We start from the raw sequence: 11,169 nt of genomic DNA on the forward strand, positions 1-11,169 counted from the left end.
TAACTTTGTGGTAACCATTCATAACCACTAAACCATTCATAACCACTAAACTGAATCCTCTTCAGACCAACATGAGTTCTGCAAAAATTGAAGCAAGAGCAAACATCAAATTTATTGTGAATTTTGGGTGGAAGAATATTGAAATCATCGATGCTTTATGAAAAGTTAAAGGGGATAATATCTCCAAAGAAATGATCAGTTACAAATGGGTAACTTGCTTTTAAGAAGGGATGATGTTGAAAATGAAGCTTGCAGGGGCAAATCATCCACATCAATTAGGAAGGAAACAATTCACCTAATTTGTACCCTAATTGAAGAGGACTGATGATCAATCACCGAGATAAATCTCCACATCATAGACTTCTCAACTGGTTCAGCTTCCACAATTCTGCCTAAAAATTAAAGTTGAGCCAACTTTCTCCTCAATAGGTGCCCAAACCATTGTGCCCAGATCAACTGCAGACAAGAGGAGAGCTTTCAATGAAAATTTTAAATAAATGTGGTCAAGCTCTTGAAGCATTTCTTTGACGAATTGTAACAGGTCTTTATCACTGTATCGCTATAATTTCAAAGACAAAACACAAGTATAGCAATGGTTACCAACATGCAGAAGTGGTTAAAGTAAAAATAAAGCAGTCAAAAGCAAAGGCCATTGCAACACTTTGCGGGGGATGCTTAGGTATTTTGCTTGTTGACTTTCTGGAGGGCCAAAGAATAATAACATCTGCTTATTATGAGAGTGTTTTGAGAAAATTAGGCAAAACTTTAAGAGAAAAATGTCCAGGAAGCTTCTCCAGCAGTCTTCACCATGACAATGTTTCTGTTCATTCCTTTCATCCAACAAGGGCATTTTGTGTGAGTTTCAGTGGAGAATCATTTGGCATCCACTTTGCAGTCTTGATTTAGCACCTTCCAACGTCTTTATCTCTTAAGATTCAATAATCTTTACAGGGAACCCATTTTTCTTCAATTAATAATGTAAAACATGTTTGGACAGAGTTAAATTCCAAGGACTCTTAGTTTTTTAGGGACAGACTAAATGGTTAGTATCATTGCTTGTAAAAGTGTCTTAAACTTGATGGAGCGTATAGTGAGATATGTATTGGACTTTAAATCCTGAGCACTGGGTTTGTAGATGACTGTCATTTATAGTAAGGCATGCAGGTGACATCGTGATTACATATTAAGTTAGGTCCGCAGGCCACTTCACCAGAGACTCAGCTTTCTATTCCCCTAAACAATTATAGTCTCAGAAACCCACAGTTACAGTTCTACCCTGCCTATGGAATCACTATGAGTTGACATCAAGTCAATAGCAATGAGGGCTTTGTGTGTGTGTGTGGTTTATTGTGGGAACCCTGACTCTGTTTTGGGTATCCACTTAGCATTTTCTGACACCGACCAGCAATGTGAAGGGCTTTGCCCTCAGGCAGAGTGTGCTTGAAAGTGAAATTTTACCACTCCTCAGGCCAGCGCAGGGAATGGCAGCCTCAGTCTTGAGCCTTTGCTTGGGCGTGTCCTTGAAGCTTGAGTGGCATGGTCTTAAGTCATACCCTCTCTACTGTGGTCCAAGGGCCCATGATCAGTCTTGTGAGTGTTCTAATCAGCAGTGGTGTTCATGTACCAGTTATGGGGTTCCTTCCTGCTTCTGGGGTCCCACCTGCAACTATGAGGAATTGCTTTGCCACCACTCATGAGTTGTGTCAGTTTCTTTTGCTCCCTGGATCTTATTGGAGTGGTGGCATGTGGTGACTCTTTGGACATCATTGTGGCCACATCCTGATGGTTCTCCTCTCTGAGCTCACCTGACTTTGTCCTGGTTAAGACCTCATGAATGGGTCTCTATAAAATATATTTGCATGTGTTTCTTTTTCCCCTAGAGCAGAAATAAAGTTTATAGTTTTATCTTTTAATCGCGGTTTGCTACGAGCTTTTGAAGAGGGCACTTTAGACACTGGTGTGAGTGTTTCTGGTTGTTGCTGCTTTGTTCTTTAACTAGCAGCTACAAAATATTGAGGACTTATTTTATAGAATGTTTTCGCCCAAAGCATTGTCGACTGTAATTCTGGTTATAGCTGTGCTCATCGCCTTTGCTCTTTTTGGATTTGCCTTACGATGTGTTTATGGCTCACTTTACCTGCATTCATCTACAGGTATTCTCAGATCCCTTCGAGGACAGATGGGTCATAAATCTTAAATAAATAAATAAGTAAAATTATGACCAAAGATCACTAGCCTGGTTAGCTTATCACATAAAAATGAATCAAGTAAACATACAAATAAATGAGAATTTCTGAAATAAAATACCATCTGCTTTTCTAGGAAAAAAAAACCCCAACCACACATTAATTTTGTATCACAGTATACTATCCTGCGGAAATTCAATTCAGTGATATAAATAACAAAACTATCTAAATTTGTGAAATGCTCAAATTAACTTCCTGTTCCTGCCAAATTATTTAAAAAAAAGTTTTTGAAATAATGTGCACTTAACTGAGTTAGATTTTAACGTCTGGAACTGCCAGATTTCCCCAGAGCTGCATCAGATATCAAAATGGAGGGTTATTAGCATTACAAAGAGCACCACTGTCCTACAGTGTCTCCTTTATCATTTTGAGCAGCTGCCTCAAGGCAATGCATTTAACCTTGGGAAATGAGATAGAAATTCTGGGTAGTCAAAGCCTGCTAGTAGATTCCCTCAACTGGGAGCTACTGTAAAGCTGTATTTAGCTGTCGCGCAGCAGAAAGATGGCACCCTTCCTATCATTTGATGTTTATCAGTTCCATTCATCCTCTAAAGTTCACCCCCTCCCATATTATTATTGTTACTTATAAATAGCAATATTCTAGTTGCTGGTAGGACACTGTTCTCCCTGCTGAGAATGTCATTAGGAAGAACGGACTCTGGGGGAAAGTGTGCTAACTATTTAAAAATAGTTGCCCGATTATTTCCTTCCTGGAGTTTTAGAACAAGATGCTACATTTGATTTTTGGGGGGCTGAAATACAGTCTAATTTCTATTTTTGTTGGAAAAGGCTGTCACGTACATGATTAGTTGCTTAAGATTGTTGGTGGTGGTTGCTCTTCATGGAGCTGGTCTTCTGGCTTATGGTGACCTTATGCCCTTTGCCACTTCCGTGGTAAGTTGCAGACCCGACCATTGTAATGCATCTGGCTGGCTGATAGGTCAGTAGATTGTCTGACCTATTTTACCAGTCTCTCTCAGTTCAGAAGCCCCTGTTGAAACCTGTTCAGTGTTATAGCAACAAGCAAATCCGTAGTGAGCATACGTGGTGGCTGTGTGCGAGATTCGTTAGCTGATAATAAAGCCCAGTGTCCCTTGTCTCATTGCCATCCAGTTGATCGTGGATCATGGAAACCCCATAGGGCAAGTCACTGCCCCTGTGGGATTCTGAGCCTGTAAGAGAGTAGAAGTCCTCACCTTTCTCCAGTGGAACAGTTGATAATTTCCAACGGCTGGCCGGACACTGTCCCCTGCCTAAGATTCAAAGTCACTTATGAATGTTGCTGGATGTGTGGTGAATGGGCGTGCTCAAAAATGACTGGTGCCACCCATTGTTGCCATAACCTTTCAAAACCCCAAAACTTGGCAATAATTTCTCAAGAGGCTTAAGACTCTTTATAGCTTTAGTCCCCTTATTTCGGTTCTGAGAATCTATTTCAACGAGATTAATTAGGAAGAGGATATGTTATTTTATGACGGATGCTATTATCGCCTTTAATTCTTAAAACAACCTGATGACTCCTGCATTTATCCATGAGGAACCTGCGCTTCAGAGAGCTTCCGGAGCTTCCTACTGTTACCAGGTCGTGCTCTGCAAGTCTGAGCCACATACAGACTGGAGGAATGTGAAAGGGGGAACATTTTACTTCGGTTGATCAAGCAAGGACCAAGCCTGGTAACTAGAGTTACCAAGGCAATCTCTGGGGTGTGTGTGGGTGTGTGTGTATTTTCAGTTTTCTATGTATAGAGCAGGAAGTAAATTGAGGGGATTACGAATAAAAAGCAGGTTTCAGAGTAATGGGCACAAATGCGTGTTGATGTGGGCTTATGATTCTTGACCAGGAGATGGCTAGCTGACCGCTCTCTTTCGAATGTTATCTAGGTTGGTCTGGCTACTTCTTTCAGGTGACCTTTTGATCCTTGACCAAAGTTCTTTCACGCAAGGTGATGTCAAATTTGTAGGATACTTGCCCAGAGGAAAGGATTCAAAAGAGGTAGGTTATCAGGAAAGAAAGTATAGGTTAATTACGGGCAATATATAAGGTACACATAGATTTCTACATCTGTAACAATATCTCAGATCCTAAGAGTAGTTTCAATGGACAAGCTATGGAGTTTACAACCTTGTACAAGGCTAAGCAGGCTGGGAAGTGATCTCAGATAGGAAAGCGTAGAGTTGAGCCTTGAACTCAGTGGATCTGTTAGGTTCCTGGAGTGATTTTACCGAGTGAAAGAATTCACACGGCAGAAGCAATTTTGTAATGCAAGTGATTCTTATGAAGGAAAGGAAGGTTTCAGGTATTACAGTCTCCAAAAGTACGCTCTATTCTGGAAAGCGTGCAAGGCTGCGTGCACGCAGGAGTTCACGACTGAATGCAAAAAACTATGTGGAAAGAATACAGGAGCACAAACCCACAAGTGTTTAACCAGGAAAGAGAGAGAGAGAGAGAGAGAGAGAGAGAGAGCTCTAACCCCAGGACCCAAGCAGCACGTGTGTGCCCTCGCCCTGCAAGGACCCACCCAAAAAGAAAACAGAAAAACAGGGCAGGGGTCTGTCTGTGGTGTGCTTGTCACACACACCCCCCTCACTGGCTGGGGAGGTGTGATTGAGGATATTGGCCAACCTTATTAGCTGAGTTTAAGCGCACCTGTGTGATGTCATGTGTCTAGGTTGTGGCCAAGTTTAGCTTCACCTGCGTGAAGGTGACCCTATTCTGAGCATGCCCAGTTTGGGTTTTCCAGAGTTGTCTAATTAGTGTGCCCGATTTCTTGCCAACACCTTTATTGTGGCATGGACAGCGAATTTTCATTTAGCACAGGCATTTTGGAAGACAACCCCCTTTCGTCCTATTCTAACTACAGAAATATGTTTATTTTAAAGTCTGACATTTAAAATATATTTGTTAGGGACATTGAAAGCCTGTTTTGACTCTTCTAAGCTAAAAAGTCCATGCATTTTTCCGTAGGTCACTCTACAGTCACAAAAATAGAGACATATTGATACTCATCCCCATTTTTAGTTGGAATATCAAGAATCATAGGTTCTCAGAGATACTAGAATCAGTGTACTAATGTACCTAGTAAAAGGGTTCTATGTGGTCTTGGATTACAGCTCGGATTATCTACAGTTCCTGACAGGCAGTGTCACACTTCCTGCTAAATTCAGAGTTTAATACCTATTTGAACACTTCCATTTTCAGGCCATTGCTACCTGGATCTGCCAACTACCTGCCTGCTCAAGTGTCTCCATCTGGGGATGATGGCTCACCTGCGAAATTTTAGAGACAATGCATTCCGTGGCATTTGTTCATAATAAAATTTGCAAACTCGAGCATTTGCCCTAAGAACTGAAGTTGACGTAGACAAATTGTGGTATATTTTAGTTTCGTTCTCTGGAAGACTAAAAGCCCAGTAGGCAGCACTGTTTTAGACAATTGGGAATCCTTCATCCTGAGTGACGTATCTCAGATCCTTAAATTCAAGATTAAACTTGGACTCTATGTCACCTGGGCCCCACACTACAGATCCTATTTTCTCACTTTCTGGGTCTACTCTTATCTCTCCCTTCTCTCTGCCTTAGAAAGATTTATCCATCAAAGGTGGGTGTATTTTCCTCTCTATTGGTTTTCTGGCTATTCTTGTTCTTAAGATCCTGTTGATGCCACATTCCCACAGTCAGAAAGTTTATTTCTCGTTTTCACTTCTGAATTCCTTATTTCTTCTGATTGGATAGTGTTTCTAATGGTTTTTGTTCAGACTCACCAAATTAAAGGTTTTAGAAAGGTCATTTTGGGTTTTTAAAAATCTTTTTGAAGGAGCGGTGTTGCACTCTGGAATTGTGATGGTTAGATTTTAGGTCAAATTGCACCTGAGTGAAAGGAGGGGCAGAGCCCACCTATCAATCAGGTCACAGCCTGGTGATGCCTCCTTGGGGGTGTGGCTTTATGTGAGAGACACTGAGGACTTTTCTGTCTCGTGCCTCTGGATTCTGCATTTGATCCATGGCCGAGGCCAGTGGCCCATGTAGCCTGGAATCCCAGGGAGCTGTCAGCACATGACTCTGCACTGACCATCCATGGATTCCCCAGCTTCTTGCTGTGCCTTCCTGCCTTATTCTCCAGCAGCTCCGGGAGTCTGAACGGAGCTCCTGCTAGCATCGTACCCATGCCCTTCAATTGGATTTGACTGGGCCAAGTACACTCTTGATACAAACATTCTTCCTTGATATACGGTGCTTTCTTACCCAGACCTGAGTGTTGCATTTTCATTTCTTGAGGAAACTCAGCCTAACACAAGTACTTGGTGATAGTATAGCTATGTTCTTCAATATGGTAATCATCAACCACATATAGCTATCATGCATTTGAGGTATGGCGAGGACAACCGATCAACGGAATTTAAAAAATTATTTCAATGAACCGAATCAAACATACTTGATTCAGTATTAAGCAATGTAGTTTTAGAGGATTTTTTTTTTTTTGCAGATTGATATAACCCAAATCTATTGTCATGGTTAGAGAAAAACTAGAGCACATCGGAACACTCACTTATTCTTCCCTCTCCTTTCATCGAGTACCTTTGTTTTCCTCCAAAGCCTTTTCCTCCTCGTCCGTTCTCCTCTTCCATTATTGCTCTCTTCACTGAGGCCATGATATCTGGGACATGGTCTACTGACCTGATCAGAAACCTTGCAGACCTGTTGAAGAACTGCCGGTTGTTTCCTCCAAAAATCAAACAGAGGGAATTGACCATAAAGTACATGATTTTCCTCTTCTTTTAATCACTACACAACCTAAGAGGAGTAATTGTGTTCCAGAGCAAAACACTTTAAGTTGGACTGGTGCGCTCTTTAAAGTATCTGATATTCATGAAACCAGCCCAGGTAATACATGCTCTTATTTTTGTAAGCTAGTTAGAAGTTGGTTTCTGCCTATTGAAAAGTTCTCTCTCATTGAAAGGGTCAGCATTCAGATAGTTTTCAGTGATGCATGTGAGATAGCATGATGTTGATTTTATTAGACTTCCCTCTGAATTTCATCAGACATCACTCCATGATAGGCTCTTTTACCAGACCCATTCACCTTCACATTGACGGGGATCCTGGCATCCCCAGGTTTGGGAGCAAGGAATTCTACTCTGGAGCCAGTGGTTCTTCCAAGTGTTCCATCCTCAGCTTCTCTTAGACACTATAGCATGTACCAGCTGTGTTTGGATCATATTGAGGGCATCATCGGTAGCTTCCTTTAGCTCAATGCCGTATGACAGGCTACCAGGTCTGCAGCAGCTTGGTCGTTTCTAGGCTGGGCACAGCTGTCAGCATCTCCTTTCCTTCATTTTAGTTAATCTGATGCTGCTGGCAAGAGATCAGAAGGCAAGTCAGAGAAAAACTGGGGTTTCTCTTTAGCAGGGGAGAAATGGGAAGATGATCTCTTAGACCTTTCCTTTGCTCCAGCTGTTTTTGAGGACTTTTTCCATTTCACTGGTTAAAAAAAAAATCATGTTTTTCCCTTTATTTTTTCTCCTATTCACATTCTCCAGCTCACACAGGGGAAGCGGAATGGAATTGTCCTGTGGTTGTTTTTTTTAAATCACATTACTTGCTGTTTTAGCACAATACTTTGCTTGAAGTTATAACACAAAGAGACAGCTGCTACACGGAGGCATATGCCCTGCCTGCTGGGAACTGACTCTCCAGATTCATCCCTGAGCCCTGGATTGTGAATCAACCAATTAGTCTTTTCTAAAAAGCAAATGAAAGTGGAGGGACTGTCCTTCCTAGTTCTCCAGTCCACTAACATCTGGCTCATTAATGTAGCTTGTAATCCACTCCTAGCGACCCTATAGGACAGGGTAGAACTACCACTGTGGTAGACTGTCACTCTTCATGGGAGTAAAGCTTCCTCTTTCTCCCACTAGAGATAGAGAGAAGAAAATCTGGGATCAGGCATTTAAATCAGGGCTTGAAACCTGGTCATTCTGGTTTGACCCTCTGCTGAGAGTTTGCATTTCCATCCCAGATATACTGAACCTGTGGATTTAAGATTCTGATTTCCTAAACTGGGAGGGGAATTGCAGATTCTCAGCAAGGGGTCAACCAGAAATGAACTGGTTTTTAGCCTGAATTTAAAGGCAAAGAGTAGGATATTCAAGATCACAGAGAGGGACAAGGAATGAAGAGGGAGTAAAATCAAAGGTCCATAAGTAAACTACCAAACCAACCAACCAAACAACCAAACAAATAAACAAACACATTTACACAAGGGAGATAATTTATAAATACCTCCCAAAGTGATAGGAACTGAAAATACAGGGAATCCAGGACAGATGAGCCCTATAAGACCAGTGGTGTGAGTGGCAATGGAGGGGGGGTAAAGGGAGGGTGGGTGGGAAAGAGGGAACCGATTACATGTAACTGTGTGTGACCTCCTCCCTGGGGGACAGACAACCAAAAAGTGGATGAAGGGAGACGTCGGACAGGGCAAGATATGACAAAATACCCATCTATAAACTATCAAGGGCTCATGCGGGAGGGGGGAGCGGGGAGGGAGGGGAAAAATGAGGACCTAATGTCAGGGGTTTAAATGGAGAGAAAATGTTTTGAGAAACGATGTACAAATGCGCTTTACACCATTGGTGTGTGTATGGATTGGGATAACAGTTGTATGAGCCCCTAATAAAATGTTAAAAAAAAAAAAAAGAATAGTGGAGAGCAAATGTTTTGAGAATGATGAGGGCAATGCATGTACAAATGTGCTTTACATAAGTGATGTGTGTATGAATTGTGATAAGAGTTGTATGAGCCCCTAATAAAATGATTTTTAAAGCAAAAAAAAAATCAACAAAAACATTGGTATGCTTGCTTAATGTTCAATAATGATATTTTTTTATAAAAGCCAAATAATCTAATGTGTATTTAGATGCGTAAATGTTTATTATAGTAATGTCTTCTTGGTGAATTGATGTTTTAGTCACTATATAATGCTTTTCTTTGTCTTGTAAAGGATATGTCTTAAAGTCTCTTTTTTTCTTTTAGCAACTAATATTGCTACCCCGTCTCCTTTTTGCTTATTGTAAGTATGTATGTATGTATGTATGCATATATGTATGTATGTATGTATGTATATCTCCATCCTTAGATTTGAAAAAAAAAGTTGTTGGGTCTAAAGTATGTCTCTTGTCAGCAACATAATTATAGGTCATATTTTTTGTTGTTGTTTTGTCACTGTGTCTTTTGACAGGTGCATTTAAACCACTTACATTCAGAGCCCGGATGTAGTGTGGGTTACAAGATGGACTACTGGCTTCAAGGTCAGCAGTTTGAGTCCACTCGCTGATCTTGGGAGGAGGATGAATCTGTGTGCTCCTGTAAAAATTTACAGCCTTAGAAACCTAAAGGGGGCAATTCTACTCTGTCCTTTAAAATCTCTATGAGTCAGAATCCACTTGATGCGAGTAATTGATTGGTGATTATTAGTAGGTATGAATTTACTGCTGCCATTTTGTTAAACTTTTTGTGATGTTGATGGTTTCCTTAGTTTTCTGTGTGGAGTTATTTTTATTTATGGGGTTTCTATCATTTCATTGCTGTTGGTTTTGTGTTTTCTAAGTCAGTATGGTTTTCTTCTTTTTTTATTTTGGTGAACAAGTTCATTCATTTTCTTTGTGGTTACTCTGAGATTTACCTTTATCTTCCTAAACTTAACATAGTTGATTATTGCTTGATATCACCTCGACTTTCTCTGCATTTGGAAGTTATATGGCTACACCATTTATTCCCCCTTTTGGCTTTTGAGTTGTTGTTTGGTTTCTCAGGTCTTTGTTGTAGAGGACAGTGAAGAAACTGTCAACTTGACGGGGCCATGATTCTCAGTAGTTAGGCAATTAAGACTGGTTCCCCCATGATGTGTTTTATTGTGGGGGCTTGATGCTGAAAGCTATGACAGTGATACTTTTAAATGCCAGGAGTGTCAACCAAAGGGAGCAGGTTCCAGCAGAGCTTCTACATTAAGAACAGATGACAAAGAAGGAACAGACTGTCCATATCAAAAGAATTAGCCACTGAAAACCCTGTGGACAGTATGGAAACATTGTCATTTACAGAAGACCTCGTGAATAGAAACAGGACGTTGTCAGAGATAGTGTAGAAAGATGAGCCCCTCGGGTCAGAAGACACTCAAAATGTGATTTAGGAAGATCTGCCTTCTTGAAGTAGAGCTGACCATAATGGCATGGATGGAATAAAGATGGCGGGAGCAAAGCCTTCAGGACCTTCATTTGCTGATAGGGCATCACTCACCTTGAGAGGAAACAGCTGCAAACATAAATTAAATTTGGTCTTGGACTGTACAAAGTATGAATCTGGGAAAATTGGAAGCCTTTAAAAATGACATGGAACACATCAAGATCGATATTCTAGGCTTTAGTGAGCTGAATTGGACTGGTATGGGCAGTTTTGAATCAGAAAATCATATGGCTTATTATGCTGGGAATGACATGGTCAAGAGGAATGACATTACAGCCATCATTAAAAGGAACATTTCAAGATATATCTTGAAATACAGTGCTTTCTATGAAGATAATGTCTAATGTAATAAAATGACATCCAATCAATACAGCTATTATTCAAATTTATGCCCCAACCAAAAAACCTAGTGATGAAGAAATTGAAGAATTCTATCAATGTCCTCAGTCAGAAATTGATCAAACATGTAACCAAGATACATTGATAAATATTGGCAATTGGAATGAAAAAGATGGAAACTAACAAGAAGAAACAATAGTTGGAAGATAGTCGGTTATAGATATGAAGCTGGAGATCACATTATAGAATTTTACAAGACTAATAATAACAATAATAATTTTTCAAGGCCAATGACTTCTTCGTCACAAATAACTTTTTTCCAAACATACAAAAGATGACTACA

This window comes from Echinops telfairi, unplaced genomic scaffold, assembly GCF_000313985.2.
Source record: "Echinops telfairi isolate 266 unplaced genomic scaffold, ASM31398v2 ScPeMD7_2291;HRSCAF=2852, whole genome shotgun sequence".
Lineage (NCBI taxonomy): Eukaryota > Metazoa > Chordata > Mammalia > Afrosoricida > Tenrecidae > Echinops > Echinops telfairi.